The 21412-nt window shown below is 41.3% G+C and overlaps 1 long non-coding RNA gene across 1 annotated transcript; it reads left to right on the forward strand.

Annotated features, from left to right (window-relative positions):
* Positions 1-8398: 8398 nt before the first annotated feature.
* Positions 8399-11056, forward strand: LOC143435683 (uncharacterized). The gene is made up of 3 exons (XR_013106154.1): positions 8399-8479; positions 9182-9324; positions 10905-11056. It is a non-coding gene; the product is annotated as an uncharacterized LOC143435683 (long non-coding RNA).
* The last annotated feature ends 10356 nt before the right edge of the window (positions 11057-21412 follow it).

Here is a 21412-nt window from a genome sequence, read left to right on the forward strand (position 1 = left end):
ATTTAAGATGTGTTTATTTTTATGTATATGGGTGCTCTGTCTGTATGTCCATCTGCATCCCAGAAGAGGGCATCAGATCCCATTACAGATGGTTGTGAGCCACCATGTGCTTGCTGAGAATTGAACTTAGGACCTTTTGAAGAGCAGCCAGTGCTCTTAGCCACTGAGCCATCTCTCCAGTCCCTTGTTTGTTTCTTAATGACTGCCGTTCTGAAAAGAGTGAGATGGAATCTCATTGCAGGCTTACTTTGCATTTCTCTGATGGCTAGTGAAGGTAAGCATGTTTTCATGTGTTTATTGGTCATTTGTCTTCTGAGAACATTTTGCTTGTTTCATTTGCTTATTTATTGATTGGGATGTTTTATTCCTTTCTTTCTTCCTTCCTTGTTTGAGTTCTTGGAATATATTAGATATTAATCCTCTGTCAGTATTCAACTAGCAAAGACTTTTCTCCCATTCTCAGTGTCTTTAAGAGGACCACTAAAGTCTGTCTTATCCCGACTTCAACAGAAGTTTTCTTAACCAATTCTTAGAATCAGAAAGATACAAACTTCTACCCTAGTTTTGTCAGGATTCCTTACCCTGAAGCTCTGAAGGTATCAACAGGGTCTGGCCTATGCCAGTGTACTGGCTGGTTGTGTGTCAATTTGATACAAGCTGGAGTTATCACGCAGAAAGAAGCCTCCCTTGAGGAAATGCCTCCATGAGATCCAGCTGTAAGGTATTTTCTCAATTAGTGATCAATGAAGGAGGGCCCAGCCCATTCTGGGTGGTGCCATCCCTGGGCTGGTGGTCCTGGGTTCTATAAGAAGGCAAGCTGAACAAGCCAGGGGAAGCAAGCCAATAAGCAGCACCTCTTAATAGCTTCTGCATTAGCTCCTGCCTTCAGGTTCCTGCCCTCTGTGAGTTCCAGTCCTGACTTCCTTTGGTGATGAACAGCAATGTGGAAGTGTAAGCTGAACAAACCCTTTCCTCCCCAACTTGCTTCTTGGTCATGATGTTTTGTGCAGCAGTAGAAACCCTGAGTAAGACAGCCAGGAAGCTTATAGAACCACACGAAGGTGTTTGTGCTGCTCTTTCAAGGGGATCTGTCCTTGTGATACTCAAGAATTTGTTTATTTGGGAGCTTCAAGAAGCTTCTTGAAGGATTTCAGAAGCCTGATTAGAATCCTTGCTCTGTAAATAGACACGTTCCCTGGCCTTGCTGAGAGTCATTACACACAAAATTGGCAACCACGCTTTGGAGTGTTCATGACTGGCCCATGAAGTTCAAGGAGAGCTCCCCGTAAGGTCACTTTACCAGTGCCTGTCCTTCACAGGAGAACTTTGCATGTGTTCTATTTGTAACCCACCCCCACTAGGAAAGCCTATCATCTTTAGAGTCTTACAACCTTGGATTAGCTCCTGCTTGTGGGACATGTGTAAAAGCCGATCGTCCAGGGGCTGGCTGGCTTTGTGTGCTTCATAAATAGCTCCTGTTGTTAGCATAGGCACGACTCTTCCATTACCACATCTCCCACAGATCTGTGCTCCACTCCCAGAGTCATTGCATATCCGTATTCGCTCAGGTTTCTTCTCTTGCAATGTTGGCTCCTTGACAATCACTTACCACTTGTCATTCAGCCAAACTGTGAGGTGTGGTATGTAAGTCCTCACTGTTCCTTCATGATGGGAAGACAATATCTGGGAAGTGTGTTCTTCCCAGAAGTAATGTGACCACAAGGAGACATTGCAAGTGAAACAGCTGAAGCTCCTTGGTGGAATGTGACTCAAAGTCTTATTAATACTTAACTAAACATCCAACAGGACAAGAAAACAAAGGCCAATTGAGGCAAAGCCATGAGGTTTTTCAGGTTATTACAACAAGAGGCCAATTGTCAGCCAGATGTGAGGTGGAGACACCTTCAGAAAGGGCTTCCCAGTTGTTTAGTCACAAGCAGTAAGAACACCCATCTTTATTCTTAAAACGACACCAACAAACCAGTCTTTTGCATTTATAGTTTCTAAGAACTGGATCTTTTGCCTGAGTTAATCAGGATGAGTAAAAGAGAGTAGTGGTGTGTCCTTGTACAAGATAAGACACTCCTTCCCTGAGCCATCAGGGAAGAACCTGACTGAGATGCACTGAAGCGCAGCCACTGTTAGGGTTTCATGGGTGGTGATGATGAATAAAGCCAGGACTCCTAGGCTAGCTACCATCCATGTGCTGGAGGCTATCTATCAGTGGGAGAAGCCTGGATACTGGAGTCAGGGAACCTGGTTCCATCCTGCCACTGCTTTGTACTGGATACATGGTTTAGACTATTTGTGTAGTCTCCTTGAGTCCATTTGAGTCCTCATCTGTGATATGAAAATAATACTGTCTACTTTGGAGAGCCACCATAAGGAGTAAATGAAAAGACAAGGTGTCTGAAATACAACAGGCGTGTAAGTGTTCTTAGTCTCTTCTTGAGGCACAGAATATAAAAGCAGTTTTGTTCCCAAAATCACAGTCTCTCTCTCTCTCTCTCTCTCTCTCTCTCTCTCTCTCTCTCTCTCTCTCTCTCTCTCTGTGTGTGTGTGTGTGTGTGGTATGCAGGCATGCACATGTGCATGCAGGTGTGAAGATACCAGAGATATATATCCGATATCTTTATCATTCTCTACCTTAAAAAATATTTTTTTAAGACAGGATCTCTCAGTGAACCCAACAGTCACCGATGGTTTGGTTGGCTGGCCCATAAGTTTAAATGTCTGTCTGTCTCTACCTGTATCCACTCCCCTAAGCACTGTGGTATAGATGCACATTTACACACCTGGCCTTTTTGCTTGTTCCTGGAGATTTGAACTCAGGTCTTAACTTTGAATAACGAGCACTTTGCCAACTGAGCAATCTCTGCCACCATAGCTTGTCTGACTCCTTCACTCTTTTAGTGGTTGAGACATTCTCATCTTATTCAAATTCAAAATATTTTGGTGGCACTAATAATTAGAACATTAGATAAGCAAAAAGAAAACAAAAAATGACACGAAATTCTGATATAGTCCCCTTGGGTATATTGTTCCAGAACTTTCTTGTGATTCTATGTACATTCAGATATATTATTTTAAAAACACCATTGTATAATATTTATCAATTACTTTATAATCTGCTCTTTAAATTTTTTCAACGTATTATTATCATTATTATTATTATTATTGGAAACTGTAGTGGTTTGAATGAGAATGGCCCCCACAGGCCCATAGATTTGACTGCTTGGTCACCAGGGAGTAGCACTGTTTGAAAGGAGGTATGGTCTTGTTAGAGGAAGTGTGTCACTTGTGATGGGCTTTGAGGTGTCAGAAGCCCACGCAAGGCCTGGTGTTGCTCTCTGTTCCTGCTTCCTGTGAATCCAGATGTAGAACTCTCAGCTACATCTCCAGCACCAAGTCTGCCTGCATGCTGCCATCTTCCTGCCATGATGATAATGGACTGAACCTCTGAACCTGTATGCAAGTCCCAATTAAATGCTCTCTTTTATAAGAGTTGTCATGTTCATGGTGTCTCTTCACAGTAATAGAACACTGACAAAGACAGAGATTCTAAAAAAATTAAAAAAAAAAAAACCACTTTGTGACGAGACTGGTTATTTTTTATCTTACGAGTCAGTTCATATTATGGTAATTGTTTATTGTTATTGAGTTATGCCTAAATTTTGGTGTCCTTTTATAGAGAAAGGGTACATGGCTTCTCTAAGGGACAGAAACAGTAATGTCTTCAAATATTGTTGAAACAATTTATTTTTCCTTTAGACTTTATTTAATCGGGAGAAAATGTATCCCTTTGTACTTAAGAAGCAGAAAAAGAATTGCCGTTAGATATTGTTATGGATCCTGACTCCTACTCTAGAGAAAGAAGTAAGGGGAGGCAAAAGGCTTCCACCCACCTTCATCCATCTGGCTGAGACAGACAAACAAACAAATGGTGTGGACTCTTCAGGAACTTGAGCAACTAACCAGTACTGTTATGGTGGAATGTCAATCCTGCATGAGAATGGGGCCTGTGCCAGGCATGTCTGTTTGTTTCTTAGTGAGGGATGGGTAGGGAGCCAAGCAGGAAGTGTGTCTTTTGATTTGCTTGCTATGTCTTTTGTCCTTAATGTTTTTCCTCACTGAAATAAGAAATGAGCCGCTTACTCAAATCTTCCCAATAGACCATAGAGTTCTAACATGGGCGAAATTCCACCCTGACTTTCCCCTCTAGTTCATACAATGCTAGTACAAAGTCTAGAATTTTCCTTGGCTTCTTGGGTGAAACCTGGGCTAAAAGAGTGATCCATCTGTTTATAGGAAATTCCTATTCTCATTATCATCAAATAAATATTTCACTGCCCATCATCAAATAAATATTTGTGTTCTAGATACTATTTTAAACATACAGGTACTGTGGCAAATAAGACAGGCATATTTTGTCTTTCTGTACAACCTATAACTTCTTATTAACTTAAGACAAATCATTATTAAGGTATATAAATTTATTATGGATGACCCCAAACTTTTCCCTCAAGAGAAATGTGAGGGAAGCCTAATCAGGGACACTCTTTCTGTAATATCAATTCATTTAAAGATTCAAATGGGGAAGAAAACCTGGTTGTGTTAGTTTTTTGTCAACATGACACACTCTTGAGCATATCTGGGAAGAGGGGGATCTCAAATGAGAGATTGCCTCCATCACATTGACCTGTAGGTAAATCTGTGGGGCATCTTTCTCACTGTCTGTCTGTCTCCCAATCCCCTCACCCCCCTTATTTTTGAGACAGAATCAAGTTCCTGGCTGGCCTGGAACTTGATATGTAGTCCAGACTGGTCTGGAACTTGCAGAGATTCATCTGCCTCTGCCTCCTCTGCCTCCTCTGCCTCCTCTGCCTCCTCTGCCTCCTCTGCCTCCTCTGCCTCCTCTGCCTCCTCTGCCTCCTCTGCCTCCTCTGCCTCCTCTGCCTCCTCTGCCTCCTCTGCCTCCTCTGCCTCCTCTGCCTCCTCTGCCTCCTCTGCCTCCTCTGCCTCCTCTGCCTCTGCCTCTGCCTCTGCCTCCCAGAAGGCAGTGCCTAAAAGATGGCAGGTAGGTCATTTTCTTGATTAATTAATGTGGGAAAGCTCACAGTGTAAGGTGTCACCCCAAGGAAGGTGATCCAAGATTGCATAAGAAAGCAGGCTATGTAAGCCATGGGGAGTGAGCCTGGAGGCAGCTAAGTAACCCTTTCCTTCCCAGACTGATTTTGGTCATGGTATCTATCAGAGCAACAGAAAAGCAAATTGAAGACACCCGTCTTCATTTAAATACTGTATAAAGACAAAGCCTACTGTTTTTCTTTTGCTTTTGAGGCAGGGTCTCACCGTGTATCTCTGGCTATCCTGGAACTCAATAAGCAGGCAACAAACTTAGAGTTCTGCCAGTCTCTGCCTTCTGAGTGCCAAGACTCAAAACCTAAATTTCTATCTATCTATCTATCTATCTATCTATCTATCTATCTATCTATCATCTATCCAACTATCTATTTATCTATCTAAACAATTTGTTTATTATTTTACAGATATGAGTATTTTGCCTACATGTATGTACATGTATCATATCTATGCCTCGTGTCTGTTGAGTGGTCATAAAAGAGAGTCAGATTTCCTGGAATTGGAGTTTCAGATGGTTGTGAGCCATCATGTGAGTGCTGGGAATGAAACCTGGGTCCTCTGCAAGAGCAACAAGTGCTCTCAATTGCTGAGCCATCTCTCCAGATCCCTCAAAGCCTAAATTTTTAATCAAATTTAAGCATGAAACACAAAGACACCCAAACCTTTCTTGTTTGCATATCACCTCTCACATGGAAACTTAAGCAGTCACACGAGTGAGAGTTGACTCGATTTTGGCTATTAAAGATATCTTTCATAGAGTTGTTGAGAGAATTAGGTGAACCTAACCAGAGGCTGGAATTTAGAAAGGCTCCTGCCCTGCCCTTTTTCTTCATGAGAGTGGTGAGAAAAAGCCATGAGCCCCACAGTTAAGACTTTGAAAACTTGCTAATCTCACATGTGATGAGGCATTTCTAAGTCTCATTTTGAATGCATATATGTACATAAGTGTTTGGGCACATGTGTGTACAGGTCTGTCTGGAGGCCTAAGGACAAGCCTTTCCTTAGATGCTGTCCACTTCTTTTGAGACAAGGTCTGTCATTAGTCTAGCTGTCATGACTTAGGCTTGACTGTCTAGCATGTACAACAGTACCTTTTATTCTCCTGTGGTAATTATCATCTTGGAGGCTTACTGCCTCAGTCTTCTAACCTAGGCCTAGTCCTGGAAATTTTTAGCCTCTATTCAATCTTATCTTGGCCTAGAATGTTTTCAGCCTCTGAGTCCTGTTGCTGAAAAAGCTCACCCTTTCTGGTTCTTTCTGAGCTCTGACTGGCTGGTTCAACTCAGCTGTTCTGGCTCAAACTCCTCTCCAAGCTGACTCATTCAATCTGGCTTCTCCTAAATTGCTTTGCTTGACCTCAAACTAACTCTGTCAATCTGTTCTGAGCTTCTGGCCCCTTCTCATTCTCTGGCTTGTTCTGTCCTCTCTGCAACCTGTCTCTGTACAACTGTTACAGTAAAACTTCCTTCTCTCTCTCTCTCTCTGCACTGCCTCTCAAGTAGCTTCCCTTTTCTCTCTTTTTGTGAGAGTTGGACATATCCTATTCTATTAAATCTTTCTCTGATTCATCACGTTTTCTGCCACTCAATAAGACATTGCTTTCAAACATGGGTGATTCCTTCTACAAACTAACTTTACCTTAATCATTTGGGATTAAAGGTGTGTATAAGGCCGTATTTATATTCCAACCAGAAGGATTAAAGGTGTGTACTAAGGGCTGAGCCCTACAACTAGAAACAGGTTTTTCCAACAAACAACACAATATCTGGATTCACAGTGTGTTCAAATATCCTGCAATAAGCATGTTTCAGTGGTCCTCTTGTGTCTGCTTCTGCAATGCTGGATACAAGTGTATACCTGCTTGGCACTTTTTTAAAAAATTTATTTATTTTTATGTATATGAGTACACTGTCACTGTCTTCAGACATACCAGAAGAGGGCATCAGATCTCATTACAGATGGTTGTGAGCCACCATGTGGTTGCTGGGAATTGAACTCAGGACCTCTGGAAGAGCAGTCAGTGCTCTTCACTGTTGAGCTGTATCTCCAGCCTGCTTGGCACTTTTCTGCAGTTCTGGGGATTGATCTCAAGTTTTTTTCCTTGCAAGGAAAACTTCATTGACTGGGTTCCCTCTCCAGCCCATCTAATTTGCATTTTAAACTTCTAATTGACTTTTCAAAATTTTGTTTTTTGTTTATGTATGGACAGTATATATGCAATGTGTGTGTGTTCATGTGGTGTGTGTGTATACACCCAGCATCTACTACACAAACTTAGAAAACTTAACTAGGCCTGCTTCAATCTGTATACTTCTGAATCAACAGCCTAACTTTCCAATAGTACATTCTTGTTCAAAGATCTGCAAGTGGCTTTAGATAAAGCAAGTGTTTGCAGTTTGCACCATGCTATAATATCCACGCTGGACCTAAATTATTTAGTTATAATGCCTGATACCCACAGGAATTTTGTTTTACACTGCTTAGTCTAAGAGTTAGAAGATAGAAGTAAGGATAAGGACAGACAGAAACCCAAACAAAAATATGCATATGAAGAAGATAGGGAAGGACTTGAAACCAATTATGATGCCAAATGAAATATATGGTATCTGTAAATGATTACAGTTTTTATTGCTTGGGAACTACCATGGGAAGCCAGCCACTGAGACAGGAATATAGGAGGAGATTGTGGGTGAAGGTTGTATCTTAGCATTTAGTATGCTGAGTTTGATGTGTCCTTTAGATGGCTGAATGGCTGGTACTCAGGAAAGAGGTACTGGTATAAATTTAGAAGTGTGAACTTAATAGTTAAGATATATAAGTGTGTGGCTCCACATTTCCACATGGATAAACATGGAGGCCAGAGCTCAATGTTGAGTATTGTCCTTAATCATTCGCAATTGCGACTTTTTTTTTTTTTTTTTTTTTTGAGATGGGGTCTCTCTGTGAACCTAGAGCTCACTGATGTAGCTAGATTGGCTGTCTATCAAGCCCTAGTATCCTCCTGTTCCCATTTTGCCAGTGCTGGGATTACAGGCTCATATAACTGTGCCAGCTGTTTTATATGTGTGTGTTAGGGATGGAGCTCAGGTTCTTATGTTTGGGCAGCAAGCACCTTAACAACTGATCCATGCCCCCAGCCCCAGAAACCATTATTTTTCGTAGAGTAGCAGAGAACTGTGGCAAACAATATTCATGGCTCTCAGTGATTTGTTTCTTCATGGAACCAGGGATAACTGTTAACTTCCTTTGCCCTCAGAGTCAGAGTCGGATGAAAGTCAAGAGCAGAGATTAAAACCAATGCCTAAACGATTAAAACAAAACCAGTAAAAGGCTGAGGGTAAGTTGGTTATTTATTTTTCCAGTGATCATTTGTTAGCTGTCCCTCATACATTAACTTGGAACTGGTGGACTGGCTGAATTGTAAATCAGTTTATGTGCAATGAAAACCTTATGCAAATACCGTAACCTGAGACTAACAGGATAAGGCTCATAGTTCAGGTATATATTTCATTTCCCTCAGAGTCACAACAGAAAGAACAGTGTGAGGGAAAGCTGGCTTCTACTGGATTTAAAAATAAAGCTCTTAAGGATTCAAACAAAGGAGGTTATGCTTCTAAATGGTTATGGGCTTTGTGGATGTAGTACCACTTGGTATCATGGGTAATTTAGTGTGCATGCATGAATTAGAAGTGGACAAGCAGGTAGGGTATATATTAATTACTTTTCTCATTGCTCTGATAAAACACTTGATAGCATGAGGGAGGATGGTTTATTTTGGCTCATGGTTCCAGGGTACAGTCCACCATGTTGGGGATTAAAATTAGGCATGGGGGAAGAAGCACAAGACTGTGGGTATTGTTGTATACTCAAAATGCAGAGAGAGATGAATGCTAAAGCGACTTCTTTGCACGTGGTTCAGGATCCTAAGACCATGGAATGGTATTGCCCACATTTAAATGGGTCTTCTCTTCTCTATTAGTCTAATTGAGATGATCTCTCACACTTGTGACCAGAGACTTGTCTCTTCTGGTGATTGCAGATCCTGTCATGTTGGCCACCAGTTATTAGACTTTACAGAAGGAGACACCTACAGTACAGATTCTCAGGCCCCTTGAAATTCTGATTCATCACCTATGCAGTGGAATCCAGCAATTCACATTTTTCCCTCAAATATACATCCAGGTGATTCTTTTATGTTTATTCTATAGAGCACATTTTAAGAATGGATAAACAAAACAAAATAACCATCCTCAGAGGGTTTTGGATCACATAATCCTTTAATTAGTATCAAGCTTTTTCTAAAGGATCAAAGAAAGTTCTTTGTTGCAATGGAGGTCTTTGCTTACAAGTCATTACTGTACTATTCATGGATTTTAGACATCAGTTGCTATATAATGGTGTGTATTTGCAAACCATTACTACTCATTTTCTGCTGTGAAGTTTTCCATCCAAATCCAGTTGAAATGGTCTGGGTATTGATTCTAGTTCTGTGGTTCTAACTAAATAGAAAGAGTTTGCTATTCCCATCTGTATTACTAAGTTTGCAGGATGAAGGTATATCTTCATGTAGCTATGCACATGTTTATGTATTTGTTTGTGAGAAGGGGACAGTTTAAATGAGGATTTTCCCCATCATTCTTGAGAAACAGTTACTCAAGGCTTAATAACACTGACCTTCTAGCGAGACTGGCTGAGCTTGATTAAGTTGCATCAGTGATAGTGGCATAATGTTTTACATATTAATCGAGTTATCCAAGTCTCTATTTTCCCACCTGTCCAGTGGGAGTATTTGTTTCTATGAATAGTTATATCCACATTGTATGGTGTAAGATTAAATCCTTTTTTGCAATTTAAAAAATTAAATATAGAGCTGGAGAGATGGATCAGCCATTAAGAGCACTGGCTGCTCTTCCAAAGGATCCAGGTTTAATTCCCAGCACTCATACTTGTCTTTAACTCCTCTTCCATGGGATCCAATACTTTCATAAAGACATATATGCAGACAAAACACCAATGCACATAAAATAAAAATAAAAATGTAAAAAATTAAATATAATTATATCATTTTCCCCTCTCTTTGTTCCCATGTTTTCCCTATTTCTTTTTAAGTTTATGGCATCTTTTTTCTTAATTATTGTTATTACATATATGTATAAGTGCATATACATACATATATATTTACACACATATACATTTACACATACACACACACATAACATAATAAGTCCATTAAGTGTTCCTTGTGTGTATGTTTTTAGGCTTGACTACTTGGTAGTGGCCATGGCAGGCTCTCCTCTAAGGTTATTGATCACATTAGCCCTGGGTAGTTAGCTCTGTTTCCAGTACCAAGTACACTTTCCATACTGTTAAACAAATCAAATAAGACAGCTGTTGGTCACCACCAAGATATGAGTGCCGCTATTACATCTTTAGGAGTATCTTGCCATTATAGTCAAGTGCTGAGGTTAAATGTGTGCATCACTACACCTGGCTATGTTTTTAAAAATACAATTTTTAAGTTCTTGGAACGCCTCATATGTTATAGGAGCTATGTACATGCTCACTATTGCAATTCTATATGAATCCAATATCAGTCAAACATGGTGATTTCATGAGTGACTCCTTTAGTTCCTTTGTTATTCAACAACAGAGAACAACACCCTTAGTATCTAAATGTGTCAGCTAATGTGTAGGCTCCGAGGAACTAGTAAATGCCAGTATATCCTTTCCTTAAAAAAAGAAAAATTTCATGTCATCCACAGGACCTGTCATGACTGGGGATTTGGATCATTCAAATGCACCACGCTTAGCAAGAATAAATAAAGAACGTGTAAGGATTACTCCATGCCAGCTTTCCCTGAACTTGAGTCTGTGTCAAGCCTGCAGTGGGCAGAGAAGCCCACACTACTAATGAATGGGTACCTCAGGACAGGACCTTGTGTAGGTGCATGCAGTTCCTGGAACTTGCCTTGTTGGCCCACATGGCGTTACTATATCCCAGGCTGCATTTCTCTCAGCTAGTTTAAAGCTAAGGTAATGATGCTACAAATTATTTACTTCACAAATAATGACTTTTATTCAGGGCCAAACAGAAATTTCTTTCACATACTAAGTGATGTTTATTTTTGAAGGGACAAAGATTGTGTTCAACCCCCACAAAAGGAATCCACAGGGCTCTCGCACATTGCACCAAGGATTAAGAACATGGAAAGGGAGCTTGGGATAAGAGACTGAGAGCTAAGTTTATGCCAAAAAGTTTATGTGTGTTGTCTTTGGGGTGACCTAAAGTAGAGCAACTCCAAAGCCATGCTTTTATTTGTCTCTGTGTTCATCATAGGGACTAGCACATTGCCTCAAACACTGAAAGCTCTTCATGTTTTTGAGTCATATATATGTGTGTGTGTGTGTGTAATTATATATGTATATATAAATAATTATATATACATGTTATATGTCCACATTATCTATTGCTCCTAGGTTTATCTATATTAGCCAAAGCTCATACCACTGAAAATGATATATTTAAGTGGAAGAGGATGAAAGGTTTTGATTGAGGAAGATCCCCCAGAATTAATCTCTTCACAGATTTGAATATTCATAAACTGAAATGTCTTTGTGAGTCTATTGGGTCTGGTCTTAGTCTAATACTAAGATACTCTAAAGAAGTCAATAAAAAATCTGGGCATGATGGCCCAATTTTGTAATTCCACCACTCCAGATACTCAGATGTATTGGGAGCTCAAGGCTAGTGTGAGTTATATCTCAGGACCTCATCTCAAAAACACCAAACTAACCAACTAACCAACTAATCAGCCCAACTCTAAACAGCACAACATACTACAACACAAACACAAGAAAACAAAGCAACAAAAGGATAACAAAACCAAGAACCAAACAATAATAACAGCAACAACATAACCACAAAAGACGACAGGAAGGATTTGCCCACGTCACTTCTTCCCTAACTTGAGGCAGCATGAAGAGAAACGCCACCCATTTTGAAGAGGTAGAATGAGTTATGTTCAAGAATTAGACTTGAAACTCATCGCCTGTCTTCCCTGTGAAGTCAGGGACCAAGCTAAATTCCATGGCCCCTCCTCCCAGGCCATTACCCACAGCATGAACTACTGAAATGCATTAGCCACGTGGCTAATGCCTGCCTCTGCCACTCCTTGACACTGCAGGGCAGGAGCATGGCCTACTTTCTCAAGAACAAGGTACAGGAGAAAACAGAAAAACAGGGGACTTTGCCTTGGAACTCAGAGATGGGACTGCTATGGTGAAACTCTAAAGCCAGGAGGAAAATAAGTGCCTCTTTACTCAGCTAGAATTCTTTCTTTTTTTTGTTTTTTGTTTTTGTTTGTTTTTTTGTTTTTCATCACAGGGTTTCTCTGTGTAGTCCTGGCTGTCCTGGAACTCACTCTGTAGACCAGGCTGGCTTCGAACTCAGAAATCCGCCTCCCTCTGCCTCCCGAGTGCTGGGATTAAAGGCATGCGCCACCACTGCCCAGCCTCAGCTAGAATTCTTAACAAGAGCCTCCAAACACATTCTTGCAGTAAATGGAGGCCAGTGTCCCAGTGGGATAGGCTCAAGTTTTCCTTTCCTTTAAAAAAATATTTCTTTTTTTATTTTATGTGTATGAATGTTTTGCCTGTTTGTGTGTGTACCATGTGCATGCAGTACCCACAGAGACCAGAGGAGGACATCAGATCTCATGGAACTGGATTTCTGGATGGTTTCAAGCCACCATGTGTGTGCTGGGAATTGACCTGGTTTCTTTGGAAACCTCTGAGTCAGCTCTCCTTTCCCTAGGGTCAAGTTCTCACTTGCATAATTGTTGGTCTTAGAGATGAACTTTGGGTCTGACTCTTCCCTAGTCACATCCTCCAGACTATGCAGATCCCTAGCAGTCACTGAGATACTCAGATGCTTTGCTGCTTAGCATCAGGTTTGGTGTCCAGGAGTGTCTCCTCTAGTCCTTTAACCTTGAGCAGTACAGTTATCCCCAGGTCAGTGCATGCACACAGAGCTCCAAACCTGCCTCAGCGTGAGGCAGAACCCTGTGCCTCAGTGAGATGCACTCATGCACCTTCCCTGGAGCAGGTGTCTGTTTACAACTTGGACTGTGCAGGCCCTTGTGTCTGTGAGATCTGGGTGTGGCCTAGTGTAGTACCAGCCTTGGCGACTAAAAGATTCCACAGGTCTTCACTGACAGTATTTTCATCATTACTTTTCTACTTACTGAGCTGGAAGACATGTCTGGTTTATAGTTTGAGAAGACATGGTCCATCATGACCGAGAAAGCCCGGCAGTTGGAGCACACCGCTGCTCGTTGGCTTCTGGGCCGACCAGGAAACAGAGATGGAAGCTGACACCTAGCACTTTAATTTTCACACTTTTATTCAGTTTGAGCACCAAGCCCAGGTATAGCTTCCTTCTTCAGTCAATCCTCTTCAGAAATACTTCCACAGACAGGTCGAGAGGTGTTGATTCTAATCCAGTCAGGTTGGTGATGGAGATTAACCATCACACTTCTTGAACCTTGCTCAGGACAGCATGGAACAAGACTTTTTTCACTGGTCACAGGACTGGGTAGTTGGGAACCACAAAACTCTGCCTTGGAATTCAGCGACAAGGTGGTGAAATCCAACAGTGGGGATAGCCTAATGGGCTTCATAGGACTGTACTTCCAGGGTTCATGTCTACAACTTGTTACCAATGGCCTCCATATCCAAGCTAGAGCCAATGGTCTCTCTGAAAGGCTCTCCACCTTACATTCGGGTCAGCACCATTTGTAGCTGTCTGTCTATCCATTTATATCTTTCCATCACCACTTATCTATATTCTATCATCAATTAGTAGGTTCAAATATATATAATAAAGAATTAGATCATATGAAAGGGAAGGAGTCCAATATTTTTAGTGTTTAAGGTGAAGACTCCTGATAGTCAGTAGTAAATTTAATGACAGAAAATTGACATTCCAGCTTAAAGACAGGGAAGACAGGGTTCTTCATTTCCTTTTATTTTATTCAGGCCTTCAGCAGATAAATGAGCCTATCCACATAAGGAAACACAATCTACTCAGTCTCCCTATTCAGATGTTAATCTCAAGGACCCTCCTCCCCCCCCCCAATAATGTTTAAATCTCTAGACATTCCATAGCCTAGATATATGAAGTTAACCATCACAATATCTATCTTGAAGTTATATATCCCTGATCACTGATAGGCGAGCAGAGAGTCAAAGCGTCTCTAGATCAAACATCTATAGTCCAGACTGTAGATCTATCTGTACTAGACAGCATGGTGGAAGGCACACAACCTTTGTGGTCAAACGGATTTCATTAGAATTTGGTTTTCCATTTACTTGGTACCCATTGCATTGCTAAGATCCAGATACCCAATGGAAACAACTTAATGGAGGAGAACTTTACTTTGGGTTGTGTTCTCAGAGGATTTCAGTGTCCTGCAGGGAAGATGCAAGGAACAGCTGGTACATGGTGTTATAAGCATGTGGTAAAGGCTGTATATGGTACTCTCAACCAGAAAGCAGAAAGCAAGGCATGGGGATAACCTTCAAAGTTCCCTTCAAACCTCTACTGACACACTTCCTCTAGGTGGGCCCCACCTCATCCAGCATCCCAAATAATGGTACCATTTAGAGATCAAGCATTCAAAATGTGATCCTTCGAGTGATATTTCAAATTCAAGATATAATCATCTGCCCCAAGACTCCAAAGGCTCACAAAGCTATCACATAAAAATACACCAGTTCAACTTCAAGAATTCCCCAGTCTTAACAGTTTAAGCACCCTTTAAAATACAAAGTTCAAAGTCTCTTCTGAGAGTTGAGGCAAATTCCTAATGGCAAACCATGAAAGAAAGCTACACATTTTCAACATCCAACAGCATGCAGTAACTATTGCCATCCCAGAGGAGATAAAGAGGGTTACAGAGAGGAGGAATGGAACCAAAGAAAGCCTGAAAACCATCAGGGAAAACATTCACTACCATAGCTCTATATGGGTTCAGCATCAGTGATGTGTGGTAGCATGGTGTGGGTACCAATAAGCTTGGGTAGCCCAGTCTTGGTCATAGCCCAAGAGGTCTTGGTCTGGTCTGTAGCCCAGAGGTTTCATCTCTTGAGCTGTTTCCAGTCAGTGTTTTACAGCTTTCGCTAGCACGCATTCCATGCCCTTGGTGTCTGACATCCTAAAGGTTTCCCTGTGGCTCGGGCTTTACTCTCAGAGCTTCAGGTATAGCTCGCCTATGGTTTCTGAGAGTCCATCCCTACAACAAACCCTGACCTCACAGGCTCTTCCCTGGAATATTGGAAGTGTTTATAGCTCAGTAGTGATTGCATGTTGCCTACCTTCAAAACCAGCACCACATGGACAATAGCTAGGTGTCCTGCCCTCTGAAACAGTTTCGGGACCTATTCGGTCACAATTGCAAAAGTCTTTGAGAATCTGGGAGACTAAACTAGGAAACACACTTCCCTAGGTAGACCTGGAAGCACTAATTTTTCAAAGCTATGTCTTTTAGACAAGTTTTCAATTTTATACCCTGGAGCCTTTGGTGGGTGGAGTCTCATCTACTGAAATTCTCTCACCCTTCCTACCTTTCTTGGTAGAAGTAGCTTGGCTGCTTCTAGTTTTTAATAATATGCTTTATTTATTCACTGAAAATTTCATACATGTGTAAATTGTGATTTGAACAGTTTACACCTGGATACCTCCCCCAACTCCCTCTGAGATCCCTCCCAACATGTCTTCCTCCTAAACTTTAAGCCTCCCTTTTCTCCTCTTCCTTCTTCTCCTTGTTCTTCTTATCCTTACCACTGAATCTAATTAGGGTTGAACATATACAAATGGAAATTGGCCCATCCACTGGGGCAGGGAAGACCAATGGTCACACTCCCAAAGAAAAGTGACTACCTCTTCCTCAGCACCAATGAAGTGCCAATAGCTCCTCCACTAGAGTGGGACCTCATGGACCCCTCTCATACATGTTGGAACCTTGACTGGCTTCATCTTGTGTAGGTGTTGTGCAGGCATTCAACAGCTTGGCTTTTTAAAAAAATGTCATTTTTCTTCTTTTTTTTCATTTCAAGTGGGAAGACCCACTTTTTTAAAAAAGGATTTATTTATTTATTTTATATGAGTACACTGTAGGTATCTTCAGACACACCAGAAGAGGACATTAGATCCCATTACAGATGATTATGAGCCATCATGTGGTTGCTGGGAATTGAACTCACCACCTCTGGAAGAGCAGTCAGTGCTCCTAACCACTGAGCCATCTCTCCAGCCTGACACTTTTATTCTTAACAATTAGAAGATTTTTGGCCACAGATTTTAATGTGTTCTTTTTCTGACAAAATTGCCTATTTCCCACATTTCTTTATCTGCTCTTATTTTTTTTTTACTCAAGATTATTTTATAAATTATATATGTTGTATGTGTATGGCATGTGCATACCATAGTATGTGTGTGTAGGTCAGAGGGCAACTCTGGGGAGTCGATTCTTTCTTCCCACCTTTTGGGAGCTAGGGATTGAATTCAAGTCATCACGCCTTCACCCAAGTGCCTCTACCTACAGAACCCTCCCACCAGCCCTGCTTCAGATTCTTACTGTAAATATGGATGGAAGTAGCCAGCAATAACTAGGGTGTAACTTGAGTACTATGCTGTCGTTCAATTTACACTACCAAATTAATTAGTCCATTACTTTTGAATTCACATTACTAAAAATTTCAGGGCACAGGGAAAACGTCCACTAACACTTTTGCCAGGTCGAAATCTGAATGGTTTCCAGTCTAATGTCCATTAGAGGTCTTGTTCCCTTCTGAACCTCATGAGCCTAGCCTTCGCTGTTTGGATTTCTTTGAACATTTTGACCTTTTGAACTCCCGTTGAGTCTCCAGCTGACCTCTGCTTACACTGTCATAGGGCTTCTCCAGCTTGTATCTCTAAATTCTTACAAGTCCATCCCAGGAATCAGTTACCAAAACATAAGATGCCACATGGTTGGGTCTGGTCACAGCAATGACCCCTTTCTTCCGCTACCAGTTTTCTATACCAATGACTTGGTGTCACAGTACTGTACACAGTACCATATCCGATACTTTGTGTCACAGTACTGTACACAGTACCATATCCGATACTTTGTGCCACAGTACTGTATACGATAGCTTATCTGAGAGCAATCACTCTAGGGAAGAAATAATTATTTTGGCTATATCAGAGGGTTTCAGTACATCATGGCTCAGAAGCCCAGTTTCTGGTGGGAAGAGCATGTGACAGAGACTGATCACATTATATCAGACCAAGGAACAGTGTGAGAGAGGAACCAGGGGAAAGGATGCATTCAAGCACATGCCTCTAGCAGCCTGCTACTGCCAGCCAGGACACACCTTCTAAAGGTTTCACAGATACATAAGTTATTGCCACCAGACGCCACCAACATTCAAAACATAACCTTGTGGGTCACATTCAGATTCAAGCTATCAGTGTTTCCTAGTCTTGGTGCTATACCTTCAACTATAGTGGAGCTTTGCAAAATGTCCCATTTCATTTTGAAGAGTTGTTTTAGAAAATTTTTCTTAAATAATGCCCTATCCATGTATCAAATCTCATTTGTATACAGACTCCCTATATACTCCCATACGTAAGTATTCCTAACTCATAAATATATTAATATAGAACTATTCATCTGGAGAAACTAGAGAGGACTTTGGGAGCTGCCCCCAATCTCACAGAACCCAAAGGAAGCAGGCTTTCTAGGAGCTCTAACCCAGGCAGTATCTTAGGTAAGCAGACAACAACACCAGTCCTAAATAGGGAGTAACTAGGACCCACTAAGACCCAGGAAGTCACTCCTGGCCTGGAGCACTGGTTCCTTCTGGTCTGGGACCAAGCACTGAGCAGATCCTGGGCGGCACCTCTGCCCCCAATCTCACAAAACCCAGAGGAAGCGGGCCTCCCAGAAGCTCTAACCCAGGCAGTATCTTAGGTAAGGAGACAGCAACACCCGCCTAAAACAGGGAGTAACTGGGACCCACTAGGACCCAGGAAGTCACTCCTGGCCTGGAGCACTGATTCCTCACTGTCTGCTCATGAACACTGAGCAGATCTTGGGCCCCAGCTCTAACCCCAATAGTAACACCCACCCCACACAGTTCTGATACGACCAAAATAATAGGAAAGACAGGCTACAGTCAAAGACAGGGCAGGTAGCACTAAGGAGATCCAGATGGCGAAAGGCAAGCACAAGAATATAAGCATCAGCAACCCAGGGTACTTGGAATCATTAGAACCTAGTACTCCCACACAAGAAAGTCTTGAATTCCCCATATCACTAGGAAAGCAAGATTCAGATTTAAAATCACTTCTAATGATGATGATAGAGGACTTTAAGAAGGACATAAATAACACTCTCAAAGAATTTGAGAAGAACACAGGTCAACAGGTAGCAGCCCTTAAAGAGGAAACACAAAAATCCCTTAAAAGAATTACAAGAGAACACAACCAAACTGGTGAAGGAATCGAACAAAACCACCCAGTGTGCCCTTCCCCCAGCCTTGAGCAGGCCTGAGAGACCTTACTTAGCACAACAGACCAAGTGATAGGATCTAGGTGGAGTTACCCACCTTAGCTGCACAGAACACAGAAACAGAACTGCCCCTGGGCTTGCCTTGAGACCTGTGACCTAGAACGGATTATGGATTATCCCACCCATCTCTGGCTGAAACCAGGAGGGGTTGTGGGTTGGGCCTTCCCCTTTAAATTGAGAGCTGAACATTAAAGCTTTGAGCCTTGATCAGAGAACTTTGTCTTGGCTTCATCTCTTCTTGCCCTCCATCCCCTTTCATTCCCAGTCCCCCTTTCAGGTGAACCCAGTTGACTCGTGGTCACAGGCGGCTACAATCCACGACATAAAATAGAAGTAGAAACAATAAAGAAATCACAAAGGGAGACTACCCTGGAGATAGAAAACCTAGGAAAGAAATCAGGAGTCATAGATGCAAACATCACCAACAGAGTAAAAGAGATATAAGAGAGAATCTCAGGTGCAGAAGATACCATAGAAAATATTGACAGAACTGTCAAAGAAAACGCAAAGTGCAAAAAGTTCTCAACACAAAACATCCAGGAAATCAAGGACACAATGAGAAGACCAAACCTAAGGATAATAGGTATAGATGAGAGTGAAGATTCCCAACTTAAAGGGCCAATAAATATCTTTAACAAAATTATAGAAGAAAACTTCCCTAATCTAAAGAACGAGATGCCCATAAACATACAAGATGCCTATAGAACACCAAATAGACTAGACCAGAAAAGAAATACCTCCCATCACATAATAATCAAAACACCAAGTGCACAAAACAAAGAAAGAATATTAAATGTAGTAAGGGGAAAAGGCCAAGTAACATATAAAGGCAGACCTATTAGAATTACACCAGACTTCTCACCAGATACTATAAAAGCTAGAAGATGCTGGACAGAAGTTGTACAGACCCTAAGAGATCACAAATACCAGCCCAGGCTACTATACCCAGCAAAACTCTCAATTACCATAGATGGAGAAACCAAGATATTCTACAACAAAACCAAATTTACACAATGTCTTTCCACAATCCCAGCATTACAAAGGATAATAGCAGAAAAGCTCCAATACAAGGAAGGAAATTATACCCTAGAAAGAGCAAGAAAGTAATCCTCTTCCAACAAATCCGAAAGACGATAGCCACACAAAGATAATTCCACCTCTAATAACAAAAATAACAGGAAGCAACAATCACTGTTCCTTAATATATCTTAACATCAATGGACTCAATTCCCCAATTAAAAGACAAAGGCTAATTGACTGGATACATAAACAGGACCCAGCATTTTGCTGTACACAGGAAACCCACCTCAGTGACAAAGACAGACTTTACCTTAGAGTAAAAGGCTAGAAAACAATTTTTCAAGCAAATGTTCCTAAGAAACAAGCTGGAGTAGCCATTCTAAAATCTCCAGCCTGAGAACACAAAGGGAGAACTCATGGCTCCACCTGTATAGGTAGTTGAGGGTGGTCTTGCCAGGCATCAGTGGAAGTGGATGGCCTTGGTACCTAAAAGTTTGGATTCCCTAGTGTTGGGAAATTTCGAGAGCAGGAAGGCAGGAATGGGAGGATGGTGGGAGCACACCCTCATAGTAAATGGAGGAGAAGGGATGGAGTAAGGGGTTAGGTGTCAGTGGGAGTGGATGGCCTTGGTGCCTAGAAGTTTAGATTCCCTAGTATTGGGGAATTGAGGGCAGGGAGGCTGGAATAGGAGGGTGGTGGGAGCATACCCGCATAAAAACTCCCACAATTATATAGATTAGACATGACAGAGGCAGGCCGCCAGAAGACTAGATTCCAGAATTCAAACAAAAAAATTATCTTGATACTAAAATTTGTTTTGAGAATCGTAAATTGCAGAATACACAGCCTTGGTGTATCTACTCATCAATCGAGCTGAGCAGAACTGCTCGAATCTCTGATGTCCTGGAATTCCAGCTGGATGCAGTGAAGACACAGCACCAGAGGCTTATCAATTTACTCTTCCCCCTGCCCCTCTTCTAATATCTCAATGCCCATAATCAGCTTGAAGAAGTTAATGAAGAGTCAGCACTCCTATTCTCTGGGCTTGGGGACTGAGGTGGTTAATATTGGGCTGTCTTTTTGGGGGAAAGTAGTGGTTTTGTTGGAACAGGGAGGATTAGCTAGGATTTATTGCATAGCCATAATCTACTGGTAGAAATATGTATAATTGTTATTAAGATGAAGTTATAATTTCTTAAATGGTACAAAATTTACTTTGATTTCAAATTTAAGGTTTTCATTGGTAGGAGCTTCTTATTAATATAAAAGTGAGATTAATATTGTTATTCTCATAGGCATTGTGCCTATATAACACATTTAGAAATACAAGGCTTAGACCCAGTCCTTCTTTAATTTTTCTAACTGATTTGAGATGGTTAGACTGTGAGTTAAGTGCCTATAGCAAATTCATGGCTCTGAGTTTATTGTTAGGGTGTTTTCTATATTTTATTTAGAAATAGCCGAGAGGAGTTAACAGACAACAGTCCAGATTGCCTTACATGGATAGTTGGTTTTTAAAAAGTCAGAAGTCTACAGAATTGACGTTACAAACATTTCTGTATTAATGTTCATTTTGATTAGAAACCTGTCTGCTCCTGACAGCTTCCTGACTTGGATTCTAAGAAGAAATTGAG

Source organism: Arvicanthis niloticus, chromosome 22 (assembly GCF_011762505.2).
Source record: "Arvicanthis niloticus isolate mArvNil1 chromosome 22, mArvNil1.pat.X, whole genome shotgun sequence".
NCBI classification, from domain to species: Eukaryota; Metazoa; Chordata; class Mammalia; order Rodentia; family Muridae; genus Arvicanthis; species Arvicanthis niloticus.